This window comes from Gouania willdenowi, chromosome 3, assembly GCF_900634775.1.
Source record: "Gouania willdenowi chromosome 3, fGouWil2.1, whole genome shotgun sequence".
Lineage (NCBI taxonomy): Eukaryota > Metazoa > Chordata > Actinopteri > Blenniiformes > Gobiesocidae > Gouania > Gouania willdenowi.
Genome location: NC_041046.1, coordinates 7964373 through 7984882, shown reverse-complemented (window position 1 = coordinate 7984882; position 20510 = coordinate 7964373). Strand labels below are relative to the sequence as shown.

Sequence of the window (20510 nt, the reverse complement as noted above, 5' to 3'; positions counted from 1 at the left end):
CGTGATCACACCAAAATTTAGACATCGTTACATCCCTAGCACTAAGGAGTGGTGGCCCGTGCTTCAGTACTGGAAGTGGTCAGATCAGCAGTGAGCAGACATGGCCTTGCCCACCATTAGTGCATAAACCAGAGCTTAATTTGGGCCAGATTCTACCAGAGAAATATCCGGCACCTCCCAGATTTTGACTGGCACTTACGTGATTGGATCCAGCATCTCATTTTTTTTTCCAAGCACCTCATTTGCTTTTAGGTGTTTTGATTACATTTTGAAGATTTATATTTGGACAGCTGTGTCTTTTATTAAGTTGAAATCACTGGAAATATTATTGTACACACAAAATTGAATGTAAAAACTGAGCGCAAGTGAGGAAGAGAGGGAAAAATTAAGCAACGCTACAGTTGCAATGCCCCCACGCTACATCTACATTGTGATTTACCACAAAATGTGTCTTGTCAGCTTGGAAGATGGTAGAAAATGACTAAAAAAGACAGTTGAGTTTAAAGAGTTTTTTTACAATAAGTAGCTAATGCATGAGAACCTGCCTCCAATAGACAGGACACAGGAGAACTATCCAGGGGACATGATGAGGACTCAAGGACAGAAAGAAAAGAAGGAGATGATGGGGAAAGTTCAGCTATGGACATTAAGACCAGGGAAGTTTGGACAGAGGCTCAGTTCAATGAGCAGCTACTCTTAGTTTATGAAAAACAAGGCAGGCCTCGGCTGTGAAATATGTAAAGAAGTTGCGAGTATACAAAGTTCTCTGTGGCTGTTTTTTTGGCTGTTTTGGACAAATAAAAAGAAATTTTTTTTTTCATTTTTTGCTGTGCTGCTGAATCATTAGAGGAGTTATGGCCTAATGAGTGTAAAAGTCTGTATTTATTTTGTTTTTGTTGGTTTTTGTGTTCTGAAAGTTTAATGACCTTTTTAATGAGTGACTAAATTAGCTGTGATTTTGCGCTGTCCTTGGTGCTGAAACATGGCAGATTTGAGCCAGATAGCAAAATAATAGGTGACATGTAGGAGGTAGCAGCGCACCTTTGAATGAGAGATCCTCCGTGCTCAGCAGAGCTAAGAGGGAGAGGAGGAAAGGCGTTTACGAGACAGAAAATGGCGCTACGTACGAGAGTTGACATTCCCAGCAGCGCACAGCAACGCACACTCAACCAGAACATGTGTGGAACTCATGGATAGTGTAGCGATGGTGAGATAAAAGGATAAAAAAAAAATGGGGAATGCAGTGACACTGCATGTCTGGGAGGAAGAGGGAATTGTGTGTGTGCAGACTGACGGTGGAGAAACTTGGAGGAACGCCAAAATACATTAAGAAATCCATTCAACTCTGATCCACATAGCAAAATAATAATAATTTTGCCATCAAAAGCCGGGTCAATGTTTTATATAAGGAAACAATGTTCAGATGTTAGAGTTGTCACTAAAGAAAAAAAAAAAAAAAAAATAGCTTCAAAGTCACTGACAAGGTTTTTTAGAAAAAGGCTGTTTTCTCAGCTTTTTGGTCTGAAACTGAAGATTTGTGTAAAACTTGCTCTATTCAATGGCTGATTACGGGAGAACAAAACAAGCCAAAAACAATTCTGTGGGTCTTTAAAAATCAGTCAAAATGCTCAAAAACGGCTTGCACTGAGGGGGGTAGAAAATCTGAAAATGGCTGGCACTGAATGAGTTAACATTCTAGACGCAAAGGTGTTGGGTCTCTCTTCTCCTGAACACATTATGTGAGACACAAGTGCACCATCGCCGTAGGGCAAAGCATCACATGTCAGTTGGATCGGCAGTTTTGGGTCAAAATGAGCAAGCGCCTCGGATTTGGTGAGGGCAAGCTTCACATCTTCAAATGCCTTCTCACATTTCTCAGTCCATTCCCAGTTTGTTGAAAAGTTTGTGTAACAGTTTCGGTCTGTTTGCGAGGTTGGGGACAAATGTTGCATTGTAAGTCAGCAATCCAAGAAACAATCTCAACTGACTCACATCTGTCGGTGATGGAGCCCTTACAATGGCTCTGACTTTTGATGGCGCCTTGTGGAGTCCTGTGCCGTCAATCACATGTCCCAAATACTCAACGAATGGGCAGAAAAACTCACACTTGTCCCTTCATACTTTCAAGCCGTAATCCTTCAGTCGTTTGAGTGTCTCATCCAGGTTTCTCAGTTGGATCTGTTCATCAGGTCTTGTGATGAGCAGATTGTCCAGGTAGCACTGAACTCCAGAAAGATCACTCAGTATCTGATCCATTGCTTATTGGAACAGCGCGGGAGCTGATGTGATCCCGAAAGGGAGTCTGTGTGTTACAATAGTTAAGAGCTCCTGTGACTTTGGTTCAACATGAATTTGGAGGTGAGCTTGGGACAAATCAATTTTGCTAAACTTTTGACCTCCAGCAAGGCCCGAGAAGTCAACTTAACCGTAATGCCTTTCATGCTGCCAAGTTCTCCATCTCTTTGAGGGCACTTGTCTCTTTGTCTGCCAGCATGAAGACTTCACTCCAGTTCAGTGTCAACTTTTTGAGCCACTTACGCCCTACGAGAGCTGGGCAGTTTCCAGACACAACGTGTAGTGGGAGAGTCTTTACCTGTTCGTTGTGTGCAACTTTGACATCTACAACACCCAACACTTAGACACGTCCACCAGTATATATTCTCAACTTCAGCTTTGAAGCTTTGAGTGGGAGGTGTAGCAGTGTTTTCTTATAGAACACTTCTGATAGCAATGATACACAAGTATCTGTGTCTATCTGCATACGCACTGGTTTGTTCTCCAGAAGTGGTGTGATCCAGTAGCCATCATCATCCTCGTCTGTCATTGATAAGACATGCACTTCATTTGAGTCTGAATCACAGCTGCTTTCATACTGTTCATGTTCCATTTTGTTCACACGTTTCATCGAGAGACTCAAAGTAGGAATTGTAAAGGATGGGGAAGAGTTGATTATTTTAAAGTAAGAGTGAGATGTGAAGTTGTAGTTGTGCATATTGTGCTTATTGTGTTGTGTAATCAAGCCAGTCTGGTGACAAGTGTGAAGCTTAGGTATAATGGTGGTGGCTGTGGACAGAGGGAAGGAGTGAGTGGTAATACCTAAAACAGGTATTTGGGATCAACGTGTCTAAAGTTAAGCCCAGTACAAGTTTTATCCCACAGCCCAATTATCATTTGTTCTTGGATGTTGGAGAAGACTGTTTATATATATTTATAATATTATATATTTATATTTACATGTATAATCATATATTTACATTATATATTTATTATTGTTTTTATAGAGCATAGGACATGAAATGTTGATGAACTTGGTTGCCCAGCAAAATTCATTTTTGCAATTGCATGTTTGGAAAAACAACATGTTGACTATGTTTCTGTTCACACCTCTGATTGGACCAAACCCAATGGGACTGATGCTTTGAGTCAACAGGTAATGACATAAGGTGTAGTCTCAGAGAATATTATGCAGTGTAGTGCTCATTGTTAATGATTTCTGATGTAACAAAGCCTCTCTCATCTCCAGAGTCAAGCCTCGACGGTCAGCTGTTGTGGAAAGTGAAAAGTCAGGAGTGGCATTAGTGTAAAAAGAGTCACAACAAAGTAACTTCATGTTAATATCTGGCTCTGTGGTGTCCCCTGATTTCTAATCACTTACTGTCATACAAAGCAAAGTTTGAGAAAAATGTGTCAAACGCACACTGGTTTTTGGGATTCTCAAACCATTCCTGAATCATTCCTAGTTTCACTATTATTCTGCCAAAAGAGGAACTATTTTTCTATTTTTCATCAAAGGATCTACTGTACATCAGAGGTTATCAAGTCTTTTGTATGTGAGACCAGGGCTTTAAATGAACTTTTTAGATCAGCAGCCGGCATGGCTAGTAGATTATTAAAGTTACCAGCCAACCAGATTTTCCACCAGCCAAATTTTTTCCAGCAAATATAAACTACATTATGAGCCACAGAATAGATTTAGGTGTTCATGTCTTTTTAAATAGTTTTTGTTTTAGTAGATTGCAGAAATACAATAAAATGGTAACAACATAAACATTTAATTTAAAAACAATGTTGTAACAATCCCTAAAAGTTGTAATATGGAACTTTGTGTGTGTCGGAAAAGTGAAGTATATTCTCATAACTTAATAAACAAACTTAACTCAGATGCAAATTGAATCCCTGGAACACTGAAGTTAGAAAGAATAGAAGTGATCAGTACTAAGAATTACATGTACTGTAGAGAAAAATGTTATACTGCATGCTCTTCAAATGTAAACAAATCCCACAAACTGTATAGTGCACATTTTAATGGTAAACAAATGGTGGAATACCAGCCACTCATGACCCGACATCCATTTAGTAATAAAACTCCTCAATTTCTTCTTCTTTTCAGATCTTCTTTCATCTTCATTTTCCTGTGTCAGCAGCAGCCTTCCTTAGTAGTATTTCTGGTTTTTCAACACTCGATAAATATCTCTGCATGTTTGTTTTTTCCTAACTCATTTTACGACTTCATTTCAGCTCCTATTGTTTGTTTTGTGCCGTTCCCTTTGTCTTCTCTGTTACTAAACCATAATAATCATGCTAACGTAAGCACGTAGCCAATTGTTGTATGACATGTCACGATATGGTGTTCATGGGAAATGTAGGATTATGTAACACATACTATGTAGACTAGTAAATTGATAAACTAAGTACAACTCAAGGAGAGAGGAGCAGAAACTGAAGAAACAGACAAATTGCTTTTATAGGTACCATGTACTATGTGAACAGACAAAAGACATTTAATAACATCAAACAGTATTTTGAATGGTACAAAGAATATTAAGTTCTTGGGAACCCTGTTCTAAATCAAAATATAGAACACTTAGAAAACGAATTATTCAAGATTACAATACTAATAAAGAAACGTCAAATAATTCCTTGGATCTGTGGATTCTGATGTTCAATTGTCCAATTCCTTCACACACAAATTAACAGTTCATTGACCCAGGCAGGGATTTAGAGCCTAGAAGAAGGTTGTGTGTCTGTCAGAGAGAAAGAGTTCATGTACTACAAGAGCCTCCTACCGCCCGGATTAAGCAGGAGGTGGGGTTCCGTGCTGGATACAATGGTCTTAATGCCTTTCATAGCTCATCATCAATTACCTGGCCTGTGCAGAGAACAGGACCATATAATACAAATATTTCTCTGTGTACACAATTCCTTAAATAATACAGGTTGTATTATAAATAAACTATATTCTAAATATTGTACAATTCATTTAATTTCATGATTCTCAGATTATTAAATTATTCTCAATACATTTAACTATATAATTTAATCTTCTAAATACTTAAATATGAACATATATTCAATATAAATATCAAAATAGCAGCTTGCGTTTAAAGTGCATTGAAATAATTAAGCACAATGTTTTGCTAAAAACACACCACAGCATATCAATGATAATTCTGATCCACATTGAACATGAATACTCATAGAATTATTGATTAAATTCCATTGACAACATGATTGAAAGGAAAATGAGAAGGTTGGCATAAACAAGTGATCACTATAGGATAGGCTGATGCCAACGCTAAGCAGTGACTTACACCACTTTGCTTCGTTTCACATATTGAGCGATTTGAGTCAGCTCCTATGAGTTATCGCTTAATCAGATCACTTTCATGATTTGTCACAACAGTTTTATCATTAACTGGAGTTTACCTACCTGTAGCAACAACATCCAAAGTGTATCTTGCGTGTGTCCGCCGCTTCCGGGTAGCGCAAGATAAACATTCTAATTGGTCAAGCAGAGTCACGTGACTAAGCGCAATCCAGTTGCCAGATACACATTACGTTTTAAAATCTTAAACACACATAAAACCCCTCAAATTTCTTGGTGAAAACAGCCCAATCTGGCAACAATAACTTGTTGCCTCGTTTCTGCAGCCTGTAAATTCAAACAGATGCAGTGGTTTTTGTTTTGTTCTTCACCAGTCAAAATGGCTAATAACGCTACAATGTTACCCGCCAAAGTTAATTTTTACCCGCATTTGGCGAGTTGGTGGGTGTTAATTTAAAGCCCTGAATGAGACCCAATGTTAAACCTCAGAACTCCTGATGCAGGAGGATTGAGTGTGTTCACACAGTGTCTCTGCTCCTTTACATTATACTGTGACCCTTAACCTGCTGGTCATCATCATCATCAAGTAATGACATGTCCTGTTACTCTATGAACTGTTATCTTGTTGCTGCATGTTTCAAAAACTGGTACGGTGTACATATTAGGACATCCTCGGTAGTGGAGTTGAATTTCAGAGGAATCCTTCAAATTGTGATACAAGCACCAAAATTGGCAGAGAAACTCCTTAGACTTTACTCTTTTCAAAAAGTATGCAGGCCACGTGAAATTCAAGATGGCCACCTGTGTTCAAGATGGCTGCCATATGCAGTACCAAAATTGTATGTTTTGCAATAAATATTGCACAGACTTGGCCAATATGGATGATTCTGACATCAATACCTGACATGGAACCAAAGTCTGATGCAATCATAATTGATGGTTCAGCACTGGTGAACAACCTGTCACCACAAACCTCAATGACTTTTGAAGACTATGCCATGTTAGATGTGCTCCCCAAAGTACAAGAGAACAGACACCCATTTTTAAAACTTTTTATGCAATTTAACTATAAATGTCCCAGTTCAGTCCCATTTCAGTTGTACATTCAAACAAGGATCAAGGATATTCTGATGCCTATGTCCTGGTCTATCTATAATTTTCATCATCTTTTGCTAGAAATGATATATAGAAGCTCCTTAGAGTGTTAAGAGTGGAATTTTCCAGTTTCTCATACTCAAAAACCTACTTTTAGACCCCATGATCAACCAAATTGGTCAAAGTGGTGAGATTATGTGTAAAATAACCCATTTACAAATCTGCGTGGTGGCCATCTTGGAGAAGGGGCAGCCATTTTGAATTTCAAGTGGCCCGTGTAACCCAGTTGAGAAAGTGTGCCTTATTTCTCTGTTTAATATACTTTTTTATTTCGAAGATCAATTTATTTTGGTAAGAGGAAGTGTGAGTATTTTGTTATTACCTTGACATCCTGTTAGTTACGTTATAATAATGACCTCATTGGTCCAGAGCCATTATGTCCCGCCTCCCTGAGAGGTGAACTGAGGCTCACGTTAGGTTTTCGGCCTTTTTTTTGTCTTGCACGCTTAGGACCAGAGGCCGTGTCAATGATAGCTTCCTTTGCTACCAACTGAAAGAAAGACTTGGTTAGTCACAGCGTGACTGTTGGATATCGTCTTGGTGAGTTAATATGTGCTTACTTGGAAGATGTAGTGATGTTAATGCAAAGCTAATGCTAACCGCGAGTGACATGCTAACAGGAAGCTAATGCTAATTGTGAGTGGTTAACTATCACTAAAAAGTAAATGTTCAAAATATTTCTTCTTCTTTTATGGTTTTTCCAAAGCCTTGGTTAAGTTTGTAACATGTTAATACGTTTGTGAATGTATTTGTATAATCTGTTTGTTACATTATCTGGCAGCTAAATGCACATGCTGATACTGTATATGCAATATTGTGGTGCTCATGTTTTCAGGTTCATAATTCAACCAATAACTGAGGAGTTCCGGGAGGGAACTTATTGTGTTGAAAAGGGTGTTTCCACAGGGAAGTATTTTGGTGCCACACAAGTTCTCTCCCCTGTGTGTGTTAGAGAGGTGAATAAGAGCCTGTTCTTGGTGCTCCTGTGTGACACGTCCACCGGCAGCCCGCGGCCGGTTGTTCCCATCAATTGGAGGCGTTCGGTGTTCGAGGTGGTCCACAACCTCTCACATCCGGCAGGAAATCGTCTGTGCGTTTGCAGTGTCTTAAAAAGGATGTGAGGTCCTGGTCGGACGGGTGCGTAGCTTGCCAGCGGGCTAAAGTGCACCAACACACGAAGGCTCCTTTAGTGCGTTTCACGGTCCCGGAGCGGCGGTTCGATCATGTTAACATAGACTTAGTGGGTCCCCTGCCTTCGTCACATGGTTTCACCTACCTGCTCACGATGGTGGACAGGACCACCCGCTGGCCTGAGGCTGTCCCACTGGCGGCAATGTCAGCAGCTGATGTAGCCCGTGCGTTTATTGGGACGTGGGTAGCTCGGTTTGGCACCCCGGCTGACATTTCCTCTGACCGCGGTTCGCAGTTCACTTCCGAGCTATGGAATGCTGTGGCGGAGAGTTTGGGGGTCAATCTCCATCGTACCACCACATATCACCCCCAGGCCAACGGCCTCTGCGAAAGGTTTCATCGCTCCGTGAAAGCTGCTCTCCAGGCCTCCCTCACGGACTGTGGGTGGGTCAATAGGATTCCGTGGGTCATGCTGGGCCTCAGAACTGTGCACAAGGAAGATCTCCAGTCCTCGTCGGCTGAGTTGGTGTACGGGCAGCCCCTGCCAGTCCCGGGGGATATCTTGCCTAGCGCTACCGCTCCCTGGTCGTCCTAGGGTCCCGGCGGAGCTGCGTTCGGCGAGTCATGTGTTTGACATGACGCGCATTGTGCTCCGTTTCAGCCCCCGTACGACGGGCCCTTGCAGGCCCTGGATCACGGTGTTAAGCTTTTGGTGGTGGATGTAGGTGGCAGGCCAGATCGTGTTTTGGTGGACCGTGTTAAGCCTGCTCACCTGGACTTAAGCCTCCCGGTGGAGTTGGCACAGCCCCCGCGGCAAGGACACCCTCCCGTTGTGTCTCTTTTGTCTGATTGCCCTGCAGTGTTCCTTGACGCACCCCCCTGCAGCCCCGTGGCTGCTGAGTTGGACTCGGCGGCGTCACTCCCCCCTTCCCTCGGTGCGCAGAGTCGTAGGGGCCAGCTCGTGGTGCCTCCTCGACACAGTGATTTTGTGTATGGGCGAATTCTGGGGGGGCTCATGTGCTGCTCATGTTTTCAGGTTCATAATTCACCCAATAACTGAGGAGTTCCGGGGGGGGAACTTATTGTGTTGAAAAGGGTGTTTCCACGGGGAAGTACTCTGGTGCTACACATGTTCTCTCCCCTGTGTGTGTTAGAGAGGTGAATAAGAGCCTGTTCAAATGAAAAATAAAGATTGGAGTTCAATGCTGAACACTCCACCTCCGACTCCTTTTCTTCGGCTCCACAATATAATGCTGTCTTAGTGATAAAAGGGGATCATTTAAATCATTTTTTTTTCCTTCTTGGTAATGCAAAAATAATTATTTAAGTATTATTTGATGTTTCATAAGAATATAAAAGGGATTAAATAGAATATTTTATGGGTAAAAATATAAATATTTGCAAATACATGGTTGAATAAGTTAAAGCTAAAAAAAGCTATAAATTTAATGAGAGTACATGGGTTTAAAAAACTATGTCCAAACAGTGATATTTTGAATCTAAAACATACATGCATGTTACTGATATTGCAAGAAAAAAAAGGTTAAAATATTTGTTTATTTGCGATAAAAACAAGCTATAGCTATTTCAAGAATTTGAGAGTGGATATTATTTGAAGTAGCAGTATACAACATTTTTATTTGTTATACAGGCTAGGTTTTTTTGTTTGGATGGGTTGTTATTGATGTTGACTGGAATGCGAGAGAAAATACTGGAATGGATTGGATCGGGATTCTCTCTTCAATGGAGATGGCGAGCTTGTGCCCGGGACCTGTGATCTGAAAACTTCTTTTCTCCTCTACTGGTCGCATTCATCACAGTGGTAACCACACAAACTGCCACAAAAGAAGGATTTTTTTTTCTTTTTCCTTTTCCTACCAGACAGACTATTGACATTTTGACATTTTTCCAGACTGAACTCAAAAGACTGGCTGAGGTTTTTGTTTCCTGAAATGGTACATAATTATTCGAATGTAACTCTTACCCCCAATTCCCACTGGATGCGGCTCCGCTTTGTTATGTCACCGCCGCGTCACCGGAGCTGATAGGTTTCCACTTTAGTCTATGTGTTAATTTCCACTGAGTCCGCTGCGGCTCCTTCCCAGATGTGGTAGTCCGGTGCCCTCCGCCAGATATACGCAGGGCTTCTATGTCTGGCAGATACCGGAGCACGACGCATCAATCAGCACAGAGCAAATGAAGCCAAACAGGAAATTAAGCTCGTACTCCGCAATAAAATATCTGGTTACTTTTTAAAATAAATCACTTCAGATTATATTTCAAGTAAATACATCACCAAAACGTAAATGTGTAAAAACAAATTCACATCCACTATATTGATTCCTCTCATACTGTAACTGTACTGTAAACTGCAGCAACTTTGATTTAGTTCATGTTTAACTGGGCGACCGTGGCTCAGGTGGTAGTGGGTCGTCTTCTGATCGAGAGGTTGGGGGTTCGATCCCAGTACCTGACTATGTGTCGAAGTGTCCTTGGGCAAGACACTGAACTTTAAGTTGCTCCCAATGGTTGACTAGTGCCTTGCATGGCAGTTCTGTCCCACTGGTGTGCGAATGTGAGAGTGATTGGGTGAATGAGCTGATATGTAAAGCGCTTTGAGACTGCTTCAGTGTGGTGATAAAGCGCTATATAAAATCAAGTCCATTTACCATTTACTGGTGCAGTTTTATCTCTTCTCTGTTGGCTGTTGCTAAAAAATGTGTCTATGATAAAACCAGAGTCCAACCTTCTTGTTGTCCTTCATTAGGAACACTGACCTGTTTATCTGTTTATTGTTGTGTTTAGAACACATACATTTAACTGCGTTCTCGCGCGATTATATAAATATCGTGAGAACTGCTCTGTCTCGTGACGACACAGTCATTCAACCAGAGCGCACTCAAAACACAACCGGTGGTGATTACCGGACGGCGGACAGCGGTGAAAAACCGGTTCGGTGCCGTGGCGCAGCGGAGACGTATCCAGTGGAAATCTCCATTGACACTGCAATATTCAGTGCTTTTTCCAGTGTTAGATATTTTTCTGACAGTAGCCTTTTTTGTGTGTTTTGACAATGCATGCCACAAACCAGTGTGTCTCGTAGGGAATCAGAAAGTCCTGTTCCAAATTCACAGAACTGAGTCAACCTGCGTAGTTCAGCAACATATTCTGATACGTTTTCATCTTTACACTGGTTTCTATTGTGAAAACAAAATCTTTCTGTTATCACAAAGGGCTTTGGGCTTAAGTGGTTCTTTTATGTCTGTTACGGTCTCCTCAAGAAAATGTGGCTTGATGAAGGGAGACCACTAACATATACAAAAGGACACAGACAAAAGGGTTCGAGTTGGCAAGTTAAGTTCCAAAATAAGGAAAAGAGGGGTTAAGAACCTGGCTAACCGCTCCATGGGCCATCGGACCGGGCCCCACCCTGGCTAAGCTACCTCAACCAAAACTAACTATTAAACCAAAAAAAGAAAACCCGGAAAACAGGACTACCGGCGACTATAGCCAAACTAAAATAACAAAGCCCAGCAATCTAAACATGCCTGAGTTAAATAACTGCTACTTAAATGGAAAAAAGGTTTCAAACCACTCAACAAAACAACCAACAAGACAAGACAACAACCAACCAAGCGACAACCAAACCTCACTATACCTCTGTCCTGCAGTGTGTGTGGCTCAGTGCTCAACTCTGCTCTGCCTGCTCCTCTCTCCTGCCATCCTAAGTAATCTCCCTCACACTGATTGCCAACAGCAATCAGGTGTGCTACAGCCACTCAGAAAGGGGAAGGAGGGAGACCTGCCATAGAGGAAACACGTAACAATGTCCACAATGCTTTGAAATGTCTGTGAAACCAGCTTTTCAGGCGCTATCAGTTTTCTAAACAGGTTATATGTTTTAGCACCTGTCAGGCTTTCTTTTCATACTCCACATCATTTGCAGTGAAGTAAAGTTCAACCCTTTCAATATATGTTTCCATCTTCACTTGCACTGTCAAACTCCTCTGTTTTTTCCAATGAAAGACATGCTCATGTCTTGTTCTAGTCACCCACTCTTTGATGTTACAGGTAGCCATTAGCCTGTTAGCTTGTTACTCACGGGTCCCGTTTTTTTCCCCTTTGCTTTACTTCCTCTCTCTCGCTCTGCCGTCTCCCTCAACTGTCAGTGCAGCTGGGATCATCCACTTGCATGTCGGTTCGTGCTCGTCGCCAGTTTGTTGTGTTTGTAAGAATAAGACGGAGACAAAGCTTCCACAGATGTCTTTTACTTGAACAGCAGGTTACACACAGGGCCTGAGCTGTAAACAACAAGAGTGGAGTACACTTCCACATAAAGAAATAGTGCATACACTTCAAGAGATAAGGATCAATCTTACCAGTTTTTTGAAGCAACTGTAGAACGTCCAGCAGAGGGCGCATTGCTCTTACGTAATGCACAGCTCAAGAGTTCACTGGGTGGCTCGCCATCTTGTATCTCACACATGGAATCCAACTCTGATCTTAGCTCTGGATTCTTGATCCCAAACAGGAAGCAAACAAGGCAACTGTTAAAGGGGACATATCATGCTAAATCCACTTCTTTAGCCCTTAAATGCATTTTGTTGTATATTTAGATTTGTTTAGAAGTACATAAAAGTCCAAATTAATCTCTTCAGGTGCTCCGTTGATATCTTTATATTCTGTTTCTGTTTCAGGTGTCAGTTCTCACGAGATTAGTGTCGACAGCGGCAACAAACCCGTAAACAACTCAGAAAAAAGATGATGAATGAAGACGTTCTGGCGAAAAAAAACAAAGAACTGGTGTAAATACGTTGTAAAATGTGACAGAGAGTTTATCTTCCTAAAGACCATCAGGATGGGACACAGTTACACGTTCTGTTAGATTAATAACTGAGATTTTAACGTCTACCACAGCAGAAGGAACACGTAAGTCACCATGAAAAACCAGCCAATCACAAGGGCCACAAATATACACTGCTTTAAAAAAGTGTTAAAGAATGTAAAGTCTGTAATAAATGTGTCTAATAAGTCATTAGTGAATACCAGAGAAACACATGAGTGAGCATGAGAAACTATCAGAAAATATGTAATGAAAATAAAATGTAAATGTCTAATTTAAAGACAAGCAACGTGAAATTAATAATATTAATTATGCAATGTGTTGACTTGTATATTAAATAAGCATGTGCTTCATATACCCATTTATGTTTTTATTTAGGCTGTTTTATAATTTAGGAATTAGAGCTGGGCGATACATCGAGATTCAAGATGTATCAAGTTTTCTATTTTGGCAATAAAGAAAACTACAATATTACTTATATCAATATCAATATATATATATATATATATATATATATATATATATATACACACACTTCTCATCACAACATGTAAAGCTCAGTTGGATGATTAATGAGTGCACATATTGATCAGCCGTTTGTTAATAAATGTCCCTGTGTAACATTTTGCATCAGCAAATTTAACCCAGAATTGTTTTTCTGGTCAGACTTTATTCGATAAAATTATCTAGATTTATATCATATTTCACCATTTTGAGAAAATATATTGAGATATGAGTTTTGGTCCATATCACTCAGCCCTAGTAGGAATGTTAACATCATTTCAATGTCAATAAAGGTCAACCTACCAGATTCTAGAAATTTTAGATTTCTTGTACACCTATCTTAAAATATAAGGGATACCGGAGCTTGGTTGGGCGGGTGGGACGGCTCGTAGTGGGCACCAGAAAATTTCCCTTATTTTCAAATCCAAAACTTGACAGGTATGTCTTCATATGTTAGCGCTGTGTGCTCGTTTTAGATCCTTGATGATATGGCCTACGTGATTTAATTTAAGTCTAAAGTTTTCATTAGTCATTTCATTTTGCCGTTCTTGTCTCCGAAAAGACTGTATTAAAATGCATTTCGTGACGTTAGCTTGGCGCTAGCGTTAGCTCGGCGCTTGTGTTAGCTCACTTGTTAACGAGGTCGAAAGCCTTGTTTACAATTATTAGTCATTATTATTATTGTAATATTTATGGTATCTGACATGCAGATTGTGTTTAAGTATTGTCATTAATGTTAACAAAAGGATTAAACAAAGCATTTGTTGTCACTGTAAACTAAGATGTTCGGTACTATTATATGAATTATATTTTGCATTTTATGGTTTAGCAGTTCACGTCTGTAACAGTATTATTGTTGTTGAGTGTCATAACAATGGTCATTTAGCTGCTGTGGTTGCTGATGCTGAAGTAGCAAATTCTCAATTCCAATTTTTAGTGGTAAGATTAGACAGTCGTCGTTTGTCTTGTTAGTGTGCTTGTTTTAACAAGAGAAATAATCGACTTTCACTTTATTTAGATGGCTAAACCAACGAGGCACAAACCAACATTTGCTGATAAAGGCTGTCAAACAAAACCCCAGATGTGCTCAGTTGGGACACAGCTTTCTATGAAAACTCTCCTACCCCATGTCAAAAGTACAGGTTAGCAAAACGGTGTAGCTCCCATGCTGTAAATTTTAGTACGAAAACAAAATTAAGCTAATATAACAGTGTTGCTAATACTACTCTTTTTTATTTACTCAAAAGGCACACAGGTAGCCACAAAGTGCACAGATGTTGGAGTCTGCACTTCAACTACTACCTTTGTGCGAACACATGCTTTCCTGTCCTCTACACCAGTTAAGCGTTGCTTGATATTGAGGAAGAAATCAGGCCAATAAAGAGACCCGTCTGGAGCAGACCGAAGTGGGTGTTGACTCTTTAGAAGGCAGCTCAACAATGATACAGAGCCCACATGATCCAACCTACAACCCTGAAGACTCCATAAGTGCTTTGACAGAGGATACTAAACACATGTAAGCATAACAATACCATTAAATATTTCATGAACTAGTTGTACTGTATATTTATGTTTGCATGTTGTTGTTTTTTTCTATAGCATGGAGCCTTCTACACCGACCTACAAAATGCTTACTTATATTGTATATGAAAAATGCCTCTTAGAACTTTTTGAGGTGTGCCCAGTGTGTCAGCGAGGGACAAGGGTGCGGACCAGAACAGTTGGGACTTTTCTGTGTGTAGAGCAGCAATGTCCACACTGTGATTTTGTAAGACATTGGAATAGTCAACCACGACATGGAGGCACCCCAGCATGGAATCTACAGCTTTCAGTAGCTGTGTATTCCAATGGTGGCTCATTTTTCAAAGTGGAAAAGGTACTAACTTTACACTCAATGCTTCAAAGTTGCAATGTGTCTTTGTAAATATTAGAACAAGTTTGTGTTTGATTAGATATTCCGAGCAATGAGGCTGCAAATGTTCAAGTCCAACACCTATAGACGGCATGCCATACTTTACATAGAGCCAGCTATTATACACAAGTGGAAGTCAACACAGGATGGTATAATGGAGAAGCGCAAAATGCCATACTTGTTGGTGACATGAGGGCTGACTCTCCAGGTATGTACTGATCCTCTTTCATTATTATGCTTACATTTTTGTAACAACTTCGGAGGCCAGGATTGATGCAATTACTAATATTCATACTGTGGATCTCAAAGGACACACTGCAGAGTTTGGAAGTTACACAATGATGGATCTGAGGAGCAACTCAGTCATTGACTTAGTTCAAGTAATTAAAAATAACAGTGCATTTTCTTTGAGATTAAACCACATTGACATTGAATCATGTTTTTATTGTACTTGCAGAGCAATGAAGTGGGTGGAAGTTATCATATGGAGCTTGAGGGACTGAAACGCAGCCTTGAGTGTTTTGAATGCACACAAATTACGTTTGGACTGTATTGTCACAGACCGTCATCCTCAGGTGCAAAAATACTTGAGAGAAGAAGCCAAGATCACCCACTACTACGATGTGTTGCACATAGAAAAAGGTATTTAATCAATGTTGATGATGAAATTATAGCTGTATGTTGGCCATTTTTTAAACATGTAAAACTCTGGAAATACATTTTTTTCTTTAGGGCTCTCCAAAAAGATGGTAAAGGTAGCTAAAAACAAAGATTGCACAGAACAGAGCAAATGGCTTTGCAGTATAAAGAATCATATCTACTGGACAGCTGCTTCCTCAATGACCCCCCAGGAAAGAGTAGCAAAGTGGACCTTCATTCTTAACCATGTGACTGACATTCACACACATGATGATCCTGCATTCCCCCAGTGTTTACATCCAATGGAAACTACACGGGATAAAAAGAAATGGTTAAAACCAGGTGATGATTGTATTACTTTCTACTATTTCATTTATGTAGGCAATCAGTTTAATCTATATTTGTTATAGCTACACCTGCATTCTGCCAGCTGGAGAACTTGCTTTCATCCAAGAGGATTCTAAAGGATGTTGAAAAACTCAGTCCCCACTTGCAGACTTCAGCCGTTGAAGTTTTCCATAGTGTCATCCTGCTCTTTGCCCCAAAAATCAATCACTATCCATTCCTGGGAATGTTGTGCAGGTAAAAAGTATTGCGAAGGTGTTATAATTGCTCTATCACTTTTTAAATTACTTTTTTCTCACTCTAAAACACAAAACTCTCAAGAATATTAAATTAGGCAAGCAAAATGACCCTAAAACCTCAGAACCCCCTCAGTGAACCATCACTTATCACTGAGGATGCCACCCACCTCTTACATTTCACCCTGATTACTTTCAAATGCAAGAAAAAAGGTCTTCAAGAAATAATTCATCCTACCGTCACTAACTGTCCTAAATAACACCCACACCAGAGGGCCACTGTATTTGTTTTTAGTTTGTTCAGTGTCTATATTCACTGTGTGAATTTTCATATAACTTTTAAATGTAATATGTTGAAAGAGTTCAAAATACAAAAATGGTCGAACAGGGTGGAGTTGAACCTAGCGTCACCTCTGCAACCTGGAGAGGGGGCGGGGTATGAAGTGTCTCATTTGCATTTAAAGAGACCGCACCAAAACGAGTTGCTCTCAGAAGCACATCAGAAAAGGGGTGGAGCTATAATAATGAGGAATTCAGACCCAAGCATTGCAGTTCCACTTTATATAGACCACAACTGTATGATTTATATGTAAAAAGGAAGGATTTAAAACCATGATACGTCTCTAAAAAGACTATAAAAACAATTCAATTAAATTCAACTTTATTTATATAGCGCAAATTACAACAACGTAATCTCAAAGCGCTATCAAAATATAAAAATAATAATAAGAAGGAAAAAACCCTACAAGATCCACATGAAGAAGCATTTAGCGACAATGTGAAGAAACAACTCCTTTTTAACAGGAAGAAATCTCCAGCAGAAGCAGGTCCAGCAGCAGTGGTGTTAAGTAACAAAGTGAATAACTGTACAAATGTTAGGTACTTTTACTTTAACATCACAATTCTTCATATATATTGTAAGATTTGGAGGCTTGTGATGGAGGCAGAGTCAGTCATCTCATTTAACCTTTTTATTTTCCATGAACCACATTGGAAAATAATGTGGTTTTCATGGTTTCAGGTTTCCATGCAGGAACAGGTGCACACAGGCACTGACAGTGATGCGCATGAACACAGATGGATGACACCCACACATACAGACAATACACCTGAGTACACACACTCACACACAACCAACTGTCACACAAGCACCAATTTAAAGCAATTTAAAGTGTTTTTTTTTTTTTTTTTTTTTATGAGACGTATTGTACACGTGTTCATTGTTTCATCAAATTATAGTACAGATTGTAAATTATAAATGTGAACAATCAACACAAACGTCCGGTGTTGTGTATGTGATGCGTCTGTACACACAGAGCTACATGCACTCATATATTAACACTTTTAACAGTTGTACAACATAATTAAAAGCAACACGGTATATCCACAAGGGCAGCTCAACAACAGCATGTGCTGTTGCTACAGCAACAATTCACTAACCACCAGGAATGTAGTATTTCGTTGCCAGAAATTAGTATTTTCTTTTTACGATGTCATGTCTGGGGCTCCGTAAGATTGCTTATTTTTTGTGTTCAAATCAAAAAAAATTTTTGTGGGAAGATCCTCCCAGACCCCCCACGATGGCACCTTTTTCATGCCTTTGGTGTTTGCATGTCTGGTGGCTAGTCACCTGAGTCATGCTGCAAAGAGATTCTTCAAAATAAGAGCTTAAACAGCCTTTCTTTCCTGATCTAATTTTAATTACAGCAAACATAACATTATTTACATGTTTTTAACCCATTAACGTCTCTTTTAAACCAAATCAAATATTATATTGGGAAATATTGCTTTGCTGATCATTTTAATGATTTTTTAACCCAGTTGATCTATTTATTGCATTTATCACATGCAATGTATTTCTTTATGACTGTTTTTAGTAACAGGCTTTTATCTAATAAGGCTTTTGTAAACCAGGGTTACAGTTACATCATGTGGAGAGCAGTGGGTCTCTGAGGGAGGTCCAGTCCTCAGGTTCGGCCTCTACTTCTCTGTGACTGAGGGAGGAGCAGGAATGACTTATCAGGTCAACATCGGAGAGGCTGAGGCAGAACGAAGCTCAGCAGCTTCTTCTCCTCACTATGAGCACACCTGATCAAGCTGAGCTCTGCTATCCACACCTGGGAAACTCCTCATGCAGGAAGATTGTGCATCCTCACCCAGTGACTGTGCTCTTCTACATCATGCTGTCCTCCATCTCTGTGCTCACTGTGACCCTCAACCTGCTGGTCATCATCACCATCTCCCACTTCAAGTAATGACATGTCCTGATGCTCTATGAACTTTTATGTATCTTGTTGCTGAATGTTTATGTGTTTGACTCCTGCCATTTTCTGCTGTGATGAGAGTTGTCAGTTCATATAATGATCAGTGTGTTGCTTTCTAACTCCTCCAGGAAGCTGCACAGCCCGACCAACTTCCTCCTCCTCTCTCTGGCTGTCTCAGATTTCTGTGTAGGATTCATCTTCATTTTTCAGATGCTTCTCTTGGACGGCTGCTGGTATCTCAGTGCAGGATGGTGTCTGTTTTACACAGCTTTAGGTCTTGTTACCACCTCTGCATCAATAGGAACTGTTGTGCTCATTTCCATTGATCGCTATATTGCTGTTTGTGATCCTCTGCACTATAGCACTAAAGTCACTGTAAAGAGAGCGGAAATGAGTGTTGTTTTATGTTGGGTGTGTAGCTCTCTTTTTACTCTGACGGTTATTAATGATAGAAAACATCCAGGTGGTGTTAATTCCTGCATTGGAGAATGTGTGACTTATTTACCTCCTGTTACTATAGTTTTGGATCTCTTTCTTACTTTCCTCTTCCCTTTCAGCACCATCATAGTCCTGTATGTGAGAGTGTTTGTGGTGGCTGTGTCTCAGGCCCGGATCATGCACTCTCATGATGTAGTGGTGAAACTTCAGGGTTCAGTGAAGGTGAACAGGTCAGAGCTGAAGGCAGCCAGAGTTTTAGGTGTGGTGGTTGTTGTGTTTCTGTGCTGTTTATTCCCATTATACATTGTTGAACTCTCAGCTGGGTTTGCAGCAGTGAATATGTCATCTATTATATTTTTAGTTTTATGCCTGTGCTACTTTAACTCCTGCGTGAACCCTATGATGTATGTGTGTCTTTATCCTTGGTTCAGGAAAGGTGTGATTAATTTTTTCTCTCCAGATCCTGAAAGCAGGCTCCAGCGAGGCAAACATTCTGTAGAAAGAGTGAGAGCTGCTGATGTGTAATGTTGTCACACTGAAACTGTGGTGATTTATTTGTGATTTTATCTAATGATGTGTAATCTACAGTGTATGTTACATGAATAAATGTGCACTCATCACACAAACACTTAATAGCCCTAGCATCACAGCGTGAACCTAATGATCTGTGTGTTTCTTTTCCCCTGGTTCAGGAAATGTGTGAAATGCATGTACATACTGTAAAGAGCGTGTGCTGCTGACATATAATATGAGGATGATGTGCTGTTGATCTTTGAAATGTTTCATTTTAAAACTTGGATATGACAATAATTTCATGCATGAAGATGAGAAAACTTTTTGAGTCCCACAGATGTAAACAAGAAAGTTCATGTGAAACAAGGAAAAGGTGAATCCAAACACTAGAGCTCAGATAATTATGTTCATTTTTTTCAGGCTTGACTGTGTCTTAGCCATGAATCATTAAAAACCAACATGTTTAATGACAGAATGAAATACAATGTAAGTGATTAAAAAGAAGCAGAAAAGGATGAAGGATCGTCACTTTGAAATCAGTGCTCATAGAAAGAGGCGCTGCTGCCTGAAATGTAGGACATTCAAACCAAGCAGGGGATTTTAGTGTGACAAGGTTTTAATTAGTTGGTTACAGTGTTACTATTGAAACCTTGTAAAATGTCAAGCTAATCGTCTTGTTTTGAAAATTGTGATAAATGTGTTTTGCAAAGGGAGCAGCCTGTGACTTTACTTCATCTGTGTTCAGCCGCTCTGCCCTCATGAAACACATGCTGAGATTCATTTCTGATGAATTATGTTTAAAGCATTTTAGCCCCAAATCTGTGCCAGTCAGGCTCAGTAGCAGTTTTTAGGCTCAGTCTGAATAAACAAGGAATGTAAAAGACTGACTGAGAAACAGTAGCTGCAGATTGCATTAGCTGCATGT

The 20510-nt window shown here is 40.1% G+C and overlaps 1 long non-coding RNA gene across 1 annotated transcript; it reads left to right on the top strand.

Moving 5' to 3' along the window:
* The first annotated feature begins 15228 nt into the window (after window positions 1–15228).
* Window positions 15229–15772, top strand: LOC114479571 (uncharacterized). Its single transcript, XR_003676002.1, has 3 exons — window positions 15229–15358; window positions 15460–15530; window positions 15608–15772. It is a non-coding gene; the product is annotated as an uncharacterized LOC114479571 (long non-coding RNA).
* Window positions 15773–20510: the final 4738 nt, after the last annotated feature.